Source organism: Rhinoraja longicauda, chromosome 3 (genome assembly GCF_053455715.1).
Source record: "Rhinoraja longicauda isolate Sanriku21f chromosome 3, sRhiLon1.1, whole genome shotgun sequence".
Classification (NCBI taxonomy): domain Eukaryota; kingdom Metazoa; phylum Chordata; class Chondrichthyes; order Rajiformes; family Arhynchobatidae; genus Rhinoraja; species Rhinoraja longicauda.
The window spans coordinates 53,099,152-53,112,523 of NC_135955.1; positions in this window are offsets into that span (position 1 = coordinate 53,099,152).

The following is a 13,372-nucleotide window of genomic DNA, read 5'->3' on the forward strand; positions in this document are numbered from 1 at the left end:
GGAAGACTAGTTATGGCAAGAGTTTAGATTGGCTAGGCATGTTTTCCCTAAGCAAAGGGGGCTGAGGGGTGGTCCGATGAAAGTAAATGAGATTAAGAGCCAGCGATGGGGTAGAAGCATCAAAAACAAAAGGGCATAGTTTGAAGATGCGTGATAGGACATTTTAAACGGATCTGAGAGGCAAGTTTATTTTTTGTAGAGGTGTTGGATTGAGATGACAGAGGTTGTGATAGAAACAGATGCTATTATATATAAATAGTACCAGCTGCCTCTGCATTCCACTTGTCTATGTTTAGTACAAATGACTGCTGGCAGGATCTAAAATCAACAAAATAAAAGTCCTGCATATCTAATTTTGCTGTTGGCCAGTCAAATATTAAAGAGACACAAGACAAAAGAGATTGCAAATGTGAATCTAGAACTAAAAACAATGCGGGAAAAACTCAGCTGGTCATGTAGCATCTGTGGAGACAAAGGACATCAGCTGGTATTTTGGGTTGAGACCCTGCAGGGCCAAGTTCTTCCAGCATTCTATTTGACTCGTACCACATGCTGCCATCATCTGCATGTTTAAAAAGATTAAACATATAGAAAATTGAACTTTGTTGTTTTTTTGGGAAAGTTGGAATCTTGGTACATTCCTCATAACAGCACTGAGTAAAATGTGTAACCAAAGGTGTCTGTGTGGATTTGTGAATAATGTGCAGTAATCTATTTTACGGGACACCTAAACAGTAATGGTTCCCTTTTAACTAGTGTTGATCTTTTACTCCTTGTCCCTTCTCTCTCCCCCTCAATGTTCTGTTCCTTTCACAATGCAACCATGCAGCTTGTGTCAAAAAGATGGAAATATTGTTTCACGTACTGGATGTAAAATTATGAGGAATTTAAGAACTGGAGGTGCATGTTCACCTGTCCTGAGTATATATTGTAATCAGATAAATGATCCCAGTACAAACTTACCTGTTCAAAAATTGAAAGGGGTTCTGAATTTAGAAATTGAAAGCAAGAATAGTAGAGACTAAGAATAAAGAAGTTGATGATAAATTTGCAAATGATTAATTTCAGGATGTATGCATTGAGCATGAGGGGAAAAATGTGAAAAGATCATTTCCCTAGAATATAGGGATGGAAATTAAAAGGCAATTAGTTTTGAAAGCATTACATAGTTATAACCAGCATTGAAATGTTAGACAATCTGAAGTGTTCATGCCTCAATACCAAATTAAATGCAACTCACTGACACAAAATTTGAGGCAAGTGTTATTTTTCTATTTGATTTTCAAAAGGCAAAAGCTTCCATGAATCAAAATCCTTTTGAAGATTATAAAGTCTTGTCAATTTTTAAAAATGCAGTTCAGAAAAAGTAGTTAAAATCAAAATAATAATGTTCTCCGCTGGTAACATATTTCCAGTCCTTTGACAAATAATTATGCAGGCCTCTTTCATACTTCACTTGTAATCTCTTCTGATATGCAGCCATTCGTTTGGCTGCTAAATTATCTCTCAAATAACTTTTGATGGTCGATGAGCAGTCATCCTGAGTATACAAATTATGATACAGACAGCAGACTCAGTTTTCGCTGTCTATCGATTTACATGAAAGCTGTGTGCATTCTCACCTGTGTAGAAAGGAACTGCAGATGCTGGTTTACACTGAAGATAGACACAAAATGTTGGAGTAACTCAGCTGGACAGGCAGCATCTCTTGGAAGGAAGGAATGGGTCTACTGCATTCTCTACTGATTGACCAGCACCATATAATGCTTGGAACACTCATTGGATAATGTGGGGAAAGATGAAGGAAATTTGTTGGAAACAGCAGCAAAATGGCATTGTCCTAGGGATGTGAGCTAGTTTGGCCCTGTGCATAAGATATTTGTAGGAATACTTAGTATGGTTCATTCATTAATATTTGCACTGTTATTAACATTCAGTGACAGAATAATTGTGTTTTGTCCACTGGTGATTGAAGTTGTATTTGTAGTGCTTGGGAGATGGAAGCATTCATTTCAACTATTGCCAGAGTGGCCTTGCAGCTTGAGAAATACATTTTTAGACCAATGGTGAGGCGGTGCAGTTCCTCTGAAGCTGACTGAACATTCTCGTGGAAGAAGGGGATACAAGGAAAGAGGACACACGTCATCCACGTCTGAGATGAATGTTCATTCGTTCTTTATTGTCGCATGCACAGCACAATGAAGTTCTTTTGCACAACCTTCAAATGCGCACTCGCCATATTTTAGCGCTGTTTAAAAAGGAACAGTCCAAAGTTCTTAGTGTTGTAAGTACTGGAGTGCCCCAGATCCAGGTAAGCCCCAGGCTGCTGCAGGCCCGTGACCCGGTGTCTCACCTCGCCCCACCGCCTCCGTGTCCCAGAGGGCGTCTTCTGCAGCCAACCTTGAAGGCACTGGAGGCAATACCCAGGTCCCGCTCCCAGCAGCCCACTCCTCGCGTCCGTTGTCACCAGCAGCTCCCTCCTCGACACTCCGGTCTTCCCCCTGCACACAACGGTGACCCAGGCCCGTGGCTGCGGGCGGCCTGCCAGGCCTTCATTATCAGCGGCCTCTGGGTTTGTCCTTTTTCTCAACCAGCGGCCGGATGTTCGCTGCGGTGGCTGGGTCCATTCTTGTGCAGGTCCTCGCAGGAGATTCCCTTCTGCGCTGCAGAATGTGGTGGCCAGAGAGGCAAATGCATGGAGTGAAGGCCATCGTACAAACAGTGGTTTGCATACAGTAGTAGAAAGCAGTATGGGTGAAGCATCTGCACTGTTGACTACTACCGGGAGAGGGAAAGAGTATCTCATCCACCAATTCCCCACAGGATGTTACCTGTCAGTGTACTTCAGGAAGAATAGGCAAGGACTATGATAAGATTGTCTATTGACAAAGACTAATGATTGTGCACATCGGTACTCTTCAATGAAAGATCAAATCACGATTCTTTTTCTTTCCTTATTTGATCTTGCCTGATCTGCCATGTACTTCCAGAATTTTCTGTCTTGTCCAGATCATTTTATCCCTCTTGATGTATCGGTGTCTGAAGTTTAGACTCCTGCTCTTCACTCTGAGTTGCAGACTCAGTGAATGCTTGGTTGTTTAACATTTCACTGGCCTCTACAATACATCATTCACACTTTACTTAATGATTTTTGTTTATTATCCAAGCATTTTTTTTTTCTGGTTTGGAAACCTTCAGTTACCAATTTTAGTTGTCCTCTTTATACTCTAATTGTAACTTGCTCAAACCACTGAGAAAGGGCTACCGTGCTCACCTCCTCAGCACCTGAAGTCACATCTTGATTTCACAATCCCTGTTCCCCTCCACTGACCCACCACAGATTGCTGAAGCCTCAGTCCACTGCACTTGTTCACAGTAATCTCGGTGTCGAGGCTGGTCTGTTTGTTATCCCAGTGCTGCTACATCTGCCCCTGTTATCACTGTATATCCAAAGCAACATATCTCTTCTCTATGGCATGAACACACAACTCTAACTTTGCGCCTAGTATACTCTTCCTCATTCGTTAAACTGGGTTTTACCTTGATGCTAATGGTAAACATTAGAGCAAGGAATGTGCAGGTTGGTGAGATCATAGTGGTGCCTCATGAACATTCAATTTTGATCTGTCTATTGAATTCATTTAGTTTTTTTAGAGATACAGCATGGAAAAGGACCCTTCAGCCCACCAAGTCCACGCGGACCAACATTCACCCCATTCACACTAGTTCGATCTTACACACTACAGAGGCCAATTAACCTACAAACTCGCATGAGAGGAAACCCACGCAGTCATGGGGAGAAAGTGCAAACTCCACTCGGACATCACCCAAGGCCAGGATCGAATCCGGGTCTCTGGTGCTGTAAGGCAGCAACTCTACCGCTGGAAGGCAGCAACTCTACCGCTGGGCCACTATACTGCCATTTATCACAATGATAATGTCATACAACTCTAAACAGTATAATTAGATTCGAAGCAGAACTCCAAATTAATGGAAGTCACAAAAAATTGCTGGTCTGGTACGTATTTGAATGATACACATTTTTAAAATGTTGAACAAATCTTGATGTAGCAACAAGCAGTTGTTAAATGTTAATCTGTTTGTGGCATAAAGGTGAAAGCAGAGGGGCACCTACCTGTCTGCTTGTCCCTGCATGAAAATGGCTGAACATATTTTTACATTTGGACAATTTCCATTAGCAATGAAATGAAGCTTAAATAATCATCAGCCTAATTTTGAAATAATACTTAAAGCACTGGGATTCTAGATTTTGAAATATAGATATAATTTCAATGTTAAATAGCAGAAACTGTGGTGATTCGAAATTCTTAACTTTATACTTTGCAGTGTGGGGAAGTGAGGCGTCAGTCATTTTGATCTGCACCATGATAATGGCATCCTCTAGTGGTGATCAGTGTTGTGCCAAGAAGTGAACTTAACTGGATTGTATTTTGAAAGAATACAGAGACTGCTGGAATTGGAGGAAAGATCTGAAACATTAACTCTGGTTCTCTCTCTAGTGGTGATGCCTTATCTGCTTAGTATTTCTGTTTTTATTTCTGTTTTTTTTATGAGTTACTTGAAAAGAATAGTGCACGCTTGATCTCTAAGTGGTCCCCTCTAGAGGGAATTATGCAATTATTGTAATGTGGGATTTTTTCAAACATTGTCGTTTTTCTGAAACAATACATCCCAAAAGGAGATTCCAATAGTGTTCACGGAAGATTTTCTGACGATAGATAGTTTTTGTTGACAGGAAAAGACACGATTAACCTTTGTGTAGATGTGATTGGCAAATACTTTGATACATATGGTTAGGTTTAGTTGCCTCCTCCCCTCACCTCATTACCCACAATTCACAGCTGTTCAAGTGTTTCACCCATATTTTGTTTCTGTACTTTTTCTGAAGGACACTTATTAAAAGCTGAATTGTAAGAAATTTTTGAACACCCTACTTAACCATTATTACTTTCATTATCCAGCTGTTAGAACAGCAGAAGGCAGGGCATGATTGAATTTAAAAAGCTCCCCCTTTGCGATTGGATCCATCACTTTCTAACAAACCATAATCAGTGAGGATCGGCAACAATACATTCTCCATAAAAAAATCCTACCACTGGTGAGCCACAAGGATGCGTTCTCAGTCCCTTACTGTACTCCCTTTGCATTCACGACTATGGCCAAATTCTGTCTAATGTCATTCCCAGGTTTGCCGATGACCCCACTGTACTAGGCTGGATCTCGAACACTTAGGAACATGGTGTCAAGGCAATAACTGCTCCCTTAATGTTAGCAAGGCGAAGGAGCGAGTTATCAGGAAGCATTGTGGAGTACATACCCCAAACAGTATCAAAGGTGCCAAAGTAGAAATGATCAGGAGCTTCAAGTTCCTAGGTGTAAATAGCACATCCTGGATCTCTCCTGGACCAACCACATAAAACCATGGCCAAAAACTACACCCAACACAATACTTTCTCAGAAGACTAAGGAATACAATACAGTAGACAATAGACAATAGGTGCAGGAGTAGGCCATTCAGCCCTTCGAGCCAGCACCACCATTCAATGCGATCATGGCTGATCACTCTCAATCAGTACCCCGTTCCTGCCTTCTCCCCATACCCCCTCACTCCGCTATCCTTAAGAGCTCTATCCAGCTCTCTCTTGAAAGCATCCAACGAACTGGCCTCCACTGCCTTCTGAGGCAGAGAATTCCACACCTTCACCACTCTCTGACTGAAAAAGTTCTTCCTCATCTCCGTTCTAAATGGCCTACCCCTTATTCTTAAACTGTGGCCCATTGTTCTGGACTCCCCCAACATTGGGAACATGTTTCCTGTCTCTAATGTGTCCAATCCCCTAATTATCTTATATGTTTCAATAAGATCCCCCCTCATCCTTCTAAATTCCAGTGTATACAATATATCTTTATTGTCATTGTACAACGAGATTGGGAATGCGCCTCCCATATGATGCAATAAATTAATTAGCTAGTCAGTATTAATTTAAACAACCCAATGAAACAAATTAGAACAGTTTTAAAACAGAAGTCTGGCATATCGCCAAAGATTATTGCCATCTTCTGTAAATGCATCCAATAGACAATAGGTGCAGGAGTAGGCCATTCAGCCCTTCGAGCCAGCACCGCCATTCAATGCGATCATGGCTGATCACTCTCAATCAGTACCCCGTTCCTGCCTTCTCCCCATACCCCCTCACTCCGCTATCCTTAAGAGCTCTATCCAGCTCTCTCTTGAAAGCATCCAACGAACTGGCCTCCACTGCCTTCTGAGGCAGAGAATTCCACACCTTCACCACTCTCTGACTGAAAAAGTTCTTCCTCATCTCCGTTCTAAATGGCCTACCCCTTATTCTTAAACTGTAGCCCCTTGTTCTGGACTCCCCCAACATTGGGAACATGTTTCCTGCCTCTAATGTGTCCAATCTCCTAATTATCTTATATGTTTCAATAAGATCCCCCCTCATCCTTCTAAATTCCAGTGTATACAAGCCCAATCGCTCCAGCCTTTCAACATACGACAGTCCCGCCATTCCGGGAATTAACCTAGTGAACCTACGCTGCACGCCCTCCATAGCAAGAATATCCTTCCTCAAATTTGGAGACCAAAACTGCACACAGTACTCCAGGTGCGGTCTCACCAGGGCCCGGTACAACTGTAGAAGGACCTCTTTGCTCCTATACTCAACTCCTCTTATTACGAAGGCCAACATTCCATTGGCTTTCTTCACTGCCTGCTGTACCTGCATGCTTCCTTTCATTGACTGATGCACTAGGACACCCAGATCTCGTTGAACTCCCCCTCCTCCTAACTTGACACCATTCAGATAATAATCTGCCTTTCTATTCTTACTTCCAAAGTGAATAACCTCACACTTATCTACATTAAACTGCATCTGCCATGTATCCGCCCACTCACACAACCTGTCCAAGTCACCCTGCAGCCTTATTGCATCTTCCTCACAATTCACACTACCCCCCAGCTTAGTATCATCTGCAAATTTGCTAATGGTACTTTTAATCCCTTCGTCTAAGTCATTAATGTATATCGTAAATAGCTGGGGTCCCAGCACCGAACCTTGCGGTACCCCACTGGTCACTGCCTCCCATTCCGAAAGGGACCCATTTATCCTCACTCTTTGCTTTCTGTCTGTCAACCAATTTTCTATCCATGTCAGTACCCTACCCCCAATACCATGTGCCCTAATTTTGCCCACTAATCTCCTATGTGGGACCTTGTCGAAGGCTTTCTGAAAGTCGAGGTACACCACATCCACTGACTCTCCCCTGTCAATTTTCCTAGTTACATCCTCAAAAAATTCCAGTAGATTTGTCAAGCATGATTTCCCCTTCGTAAATCCATGCTGACTCGGAATGATCCCGTTACTGCTATCCAAATGCTCAGCAATTTCGTCTTTTATAATTGACTCCAGCATCTTCCCCACCACTGATGTCAGACTAACTGGTCTATAATTACCCGTTTTCTCTCTCCCTCCTTTCTTAAAAAGTGGGATAACATTTGCTATCCTCCAATCCACAGGAACTGATCCTGAATCTATAGAACATTGAAAAATGATCTCCAATGCTTCCACTATTTCTAGAGCCACCTCCTTAAGTACCCTGGGATGCAGACCATCAGGCCCTGGGGATTTATCAGCCTTCAGTCCCATCAGTCTACCCAAAACCATTTCCTGCCTAATGTGGATTTCCTTCAGTTCCTCCATCAGATAGATGCTAAAATCTAAAAGGCATCCCATTGTGTTGTATCACAGCTTGACTTGGTGACAGTTCTGCCCAAGACCACAAGAAACTGCAGAGGATTGTGGATGTAGCCTGGTCCATCAAACGGTTCAGTATCACTATCAGCATTATCAGCAACTCCCTGTATACTTTATGCTGCCTCAGAAAACATATCAATTCCCCAGGATTGCTCAAATAAAGGCAGTTAACGACCTGGCCAGTATGCAACATCAGGTATCCTTGTGTGTAGTTATAGAACATGGAACAGTACAGCACAGGAACAGGCCCTGTGGCCCACAATGTCTGTATGGAACATGATGGCAAGACCTACAATTACCTGCCTGCACATTATCCATACCCCTTGATTCCCTGCATAATCCATGTCCTTATCTAAAAATCTCTTGTGTGTAGTTATAGAACACTATCATATTTGCCTCCACCACCTCCACATCAAGCGTTCCAGGCACTCACCACCCTCTGTACAAAAAAAAATGGCCCTGCACATCTCCTTTAAACTTTGCCCCTCTCATCTTAAAACTATGCCCTTTAGTATTTGACATATCCAAAACAAAATTATTGCTTTTTTGTCATATTCTTACAGCACAACTGATATGTAAAAATAGTATTGAAGAAAGGTCTGGACCTGAAAAGTCACCAATACATATCCTTCACGGATGCTTTCTGACCCATTGAATTAATCCAGCACTTTGTGTGTCCTTTTTAGGAAATACAGTAAATTTCTTTGAGCATTATTTTTGCAAATTTTTGTTGTCTGTGTGTCACTGGAGACACCAACCTTTATTGCCATCTTGTTTTCCTTTGAGGAGGTTGTAGTGAGCCACCCCTCTAATTGCTGCAGTCTGGTTGCTGGTGGTATTCCTGTGGGAATACTGTGGGACGGAGATCCAAGATTTAGACTTGGCGACAGTGAAGGACAGGTGATGGATTATCATATCATATCATATCATATATATACAGCCGGAAACAGGCCTTTTCGGCCCTCCAAGTCCGTGCCGCCCGGCGATCCCCGTACATTAACACTATCCTACACCCACTAGGGACAATTTTTACATTTACCCAGCCAATTAACCTACATACCTGTACGTCTTTGGAGTGTGGGAGGAAACCGAAGATCTCGGAGAAAACCCACGCAGGTCACGGGGAGAACGTACAAACTCCTTACAGTGCAGCACCCGTAGTCAGGATCGAACCTGAGTCTCCGGCGCTGCATTCGCTGTAAAGCAGCAACTCTACCGCTTCCTGTGTGCTTGCTGTCCTTGAGAGATGCCGTCAGAACAGCCTGAGTGAATAACTACAGTGAATGTTGTAGATGGAATACACTGCAGTTATTGTGGTGGAGGGAGAGAATGGCTGATGGTCTGGTCAGTGGGCAACATTGTCCTGGTTGTTTTTGAGCTTCTTGATTGTTGTTGATGCTCCATCGATTAGGCCTGTGGATGCTCCTGATTTGTGTCTTGTGGATGGAACAAGTCCCAATTTTGTGGTCAGCTGAAGCAATGTTATCTGCTGCTGGCCTTGAAGTACAATTCCTCCAAACATCTCACAAGTCTGTGACTTGTCTGCTCAGCAAGAGAATGCATGCCAAGAATGCTTTGTTCTGGCCTCTGGGAAACAGAACAACAACTACATTAAAGATCCTCACAACACAATTTTTTTAACTCTGCTAAGATTAGGGAGTAATAAAGATAAAAACATAATTTCAAAAAATATTTATATTTAAAAAAATCTTATGGTTAATCTGAAGGGGGGGGGAGTGTGAACTGAATGTTAAAATGGTGCTGTGCAAGACCAGCGACAGTCTCTGGAGGAAAGAATCTGCTATAAATCATTGTGAAAGAAGTGGGAGGTGCAATCAGCATGAATCCCAGACCTTTAGCCACGTTGGAAGTGGTACATGAGTGTATTTAGGCACATGGATATGCAGAGAATGGAGGGACATGGATTATGTGCAGGCAGATAAGAGTTGGTCTTGGCATCATGTTCGGCATAAACATTGTGGGCCGAAGGCTGTACTGTTCTATGTAACTGACAATAATAATAATAATAATAATAAGCATTTATTTTATATAGCGCCTTATCGGGTGCTCAAAGCGCTTTACAAAAACAATCAACATAAAAACAAACAGACAAACTATCCTAACGGAAAAGCGGCGAATAAACAACGCCAGCGTCCTCTCACGTCAGGGTCCGGCAGTAGACAACAAAAAACACAGGACACACAGATACAATTTTTACACAAACAGCCATCACAGCGATTGCTCCAGGCATACCCTCACTGTGATGGAAGGCAAAGAAAAGTCTTATCTCCTCCTCATTCTTCTCCCGTGGTGCCACGAGGTGATCGATGCTCCCAACTTTTTGAAGCCCCCACCGGGCGATGGAAAGTCCCAGGGCCGAGCCGAGCAGGCCGATGAAAGTCCTGAGCCCCCACTGGGCGATGGAAAGTCCCAGGGCCGAGCTGAGCAGGCCGATGAAGGTCCTGAGCCCCCACCGGGCAATGGAAAGTGCTGCGGCCGGGCCACGCAGGGCGATGAAGGGCCTGCGAGCGGGTCGATCGTACCTCGCGCTTCGGGGCGGTCGAAGCTGCTACGGCTGGAGCTCCCAAAAACCGGTCGCCAGCCAGGGACCTGCGAACTCCCGATGTTGCGGTCTGCAGGGCCCACGGCCGAAGCCTCCGAGATGGTAAGTCCAGGCCCTGCGACCGGAGTCTTCAAGGTCGATCCCAGCTGGAGGCCGCCGACTTCACGATGTTAGGCCGTAGCGCGAATGGAGATACGACACGGTAAAGGTCGCATCTCCGTTGAGGAAGAGATTAGAGAAAAGGTTTCCCCCAACCCCCCCACCACCCCCCACATACACAGAGTTAAAAATAGAACAAAACGTACATTAAACGATGACAATAGACAAAAAACAAAAAAAAGACAGAGAGACTGCTGGTGAGCCGCAGCTGCAGAACACAGCCACGCCCCTTTTAGCCACAACCCCAATGTGGCTGTCATGATGGAAGCTGTTCACTCAGTAGTTATCCATGGGTTCTGGTGCTTTAACAAGAGAACGGGGAATGGATTGCCTGCACTGGTAGGAGTATGTTCTGAAAATTAGTATGAACTCTGCTGATTGCAAAATAATTTATCAGTCCTATGGAGTTAGCAGCAGGAGGCAGTAAGACTATGTGAGCCTGGCATTCAAAAAGCATTTTATTGCTTCTTACTACGTACTAAGCATTTATGTAGAGATAATAGAGCAATTTGACAATGCAATTTATAACAATCTTTCCTGTCCTAAAAATATATCCTACTGCTTGTTATTAACATCCATCATTTTTGCACTGTCAGAAAAGTGAAAGGTAGAAGTCTCCCAAACATCAACGATACCTTTAGAGTCTTGGATGGAAGAAACATGTTCCCTGCACCTGGAGTTTTAAGCACTTTAAGAATCTTGTTAGTTTTGATAAGGTCTTGTCTCTGGCTTTTATCTTCTGAAGAATGCAGTCCAAGACTACTCAATCTCTACTCACCTGTGTAAGGGGTTTCTGCGCCGAGCTTTCGCCCGACCTAAGGTCCCCGTGCCTTGCTCTGATCCCTTGACCAGGCCGCGCACACTGGTTCCCCGTGAGTGGTTCGACCCACTCACCCCCTACGGTTCTAGACACTGGACTTAGATGCAGGAGCGTTTATAGTGCAGAAAATTCAACCAGACCAGATTTGAAGACCAGGGTTTAAATGGAAAAGGCTTTTATTGAGCGCTTGGGACTATTGTCCATGAATACTTATACAGTTCTATAAGACATATCTATAAGACACATACCGAATTACATGAATACTTTTGACTATGAATTCTAAAACGCACAGTTTTACAAGACATATACACGACTGTAAGATGGGGAACGTACGACACATCGCAAAATTGACCAACACATATTCCTTTACACACCCACGTTTATTCAAACCACCCTCCCCTCTACACTAAACTATGTCCAGGATATGCAGGATCGGAGTACATGCTCACCATGGGGCTATTACTGGGGTTACTGGCTGTTCATGCTGCTTCTCCGCTGCTTTCCGTGAGGGTCGTGCTTGTCCCCTGAGTTTCTTCCTTCCGTTTCTTGCGTTCCTTGCAGGTTTTCTTGCAGTATTTCTTCTCGAGTTGCGTGCCGGTTCCTCTCTTGCACTTCGCTTCTTCTTGCCTGTCTTTTCTTCCTCCTGCATCCGTTTGACTTGAGTTGCATTGCATGAGTTTAAAACCCAAAAGTCGTGGCCAGTTATACTATTCTGACCCGTCCTATCTCCCGCCAGATCTTGGGATCTCTTTGTTTAAAAGATATGTATGAGTTTTCTCTCTGATCTGCGCTTATGTCCGGTGGTACCGGGGATGGCCAGACGGTGTTAATTGGTATTTCGTTGCGAGATGATGGGTTTAACTGGTTTCCCATCACCTACCAGGTAGTTTTCTATGGGCTATTGTGCCCCCCTTAACGAGATTAACTGTGAAGGTCGGCTTGGGGCATTGTGAGTATGCTGATGACAGTGCCCCAGTGTCTGGACTTCGTCCTGGTTTCGCACGATTCTGCATGGCCAATATCCATCCATTGTTCTGGCCGTGGCTTTGCAGAAACCTAGAGACTGGGCTGTAAGGTTTTTTGATTTTTGTGGCTGGACACGAGGTCCTGCGGCCACCTTAGGACCCACGGATTGTGACATCCCCTGGTAAACTGACTGCAGCCTTTCTCCGCTATCAGCCCCAGTCTCCCGTTTAAAAATGTCCAAACTGCAGCTCTTTGGTTTGGTATTGCTTGCAGAATGAGGGAAAACTTCTCAAATCTTACACCTGACAAATCTGCCATTCTTGGAACACGTAAGTGAATCTTAACAACACTTCATTAAATGATAAGTGCATCTAAGGGGGCCAGAAGGCCAGAACTGTACACAATATTACAGTTGACCCTGGACAATTGCAATAGCAATGTCAAGAGCATAGGAAATCGCAAGAGCTCTTCTCTACTCTGTATTCAAACACTCATAGAAGCTAATATATTATTTGCACTGCTAATCACTTGCAGCGCCAAGATGTTGATGTTCAACGACTTTTGTATCTGCCTACCTCAATAACTTTTCTGTATCTACTCTACCCAATTTCCCTCTATTTAACAAATATTGTTTCTATTCCTTATACCAAAGTGGATAACCTTCCATTTATTGGTAGTGATTTATTATTTTTATCTGTATTGAAAAACAATGAGAAACTTTGTTTATCGTGCAAGAGAGGCAAATCATACCACAGCACATCAGAGAGCACATAAGAGAAAACGGAGGCAGAATATATATTACAGCTGCAGAGAAAGTGCAGAAAAGAAAAAAACTAAGGGCTGCTACAGACTAGATTGGAAGATAGGGAATTTAAGAGTTTGATAACAGACGGGAAGAAACTGTTCTTGAATCTGGTGATAAATGCTTTCAAACGTTTAAATCTTCTGCATGAGGGGAGAGGGGGAAAGACCAAGGGGACCAATGACTAATCAAGGCTATTGATTACTTTCGTTGCTTTCCCAAGGCAGCATGAAGTGCAGATAGGGTTGTTAAGGGGAAGGTGGTTT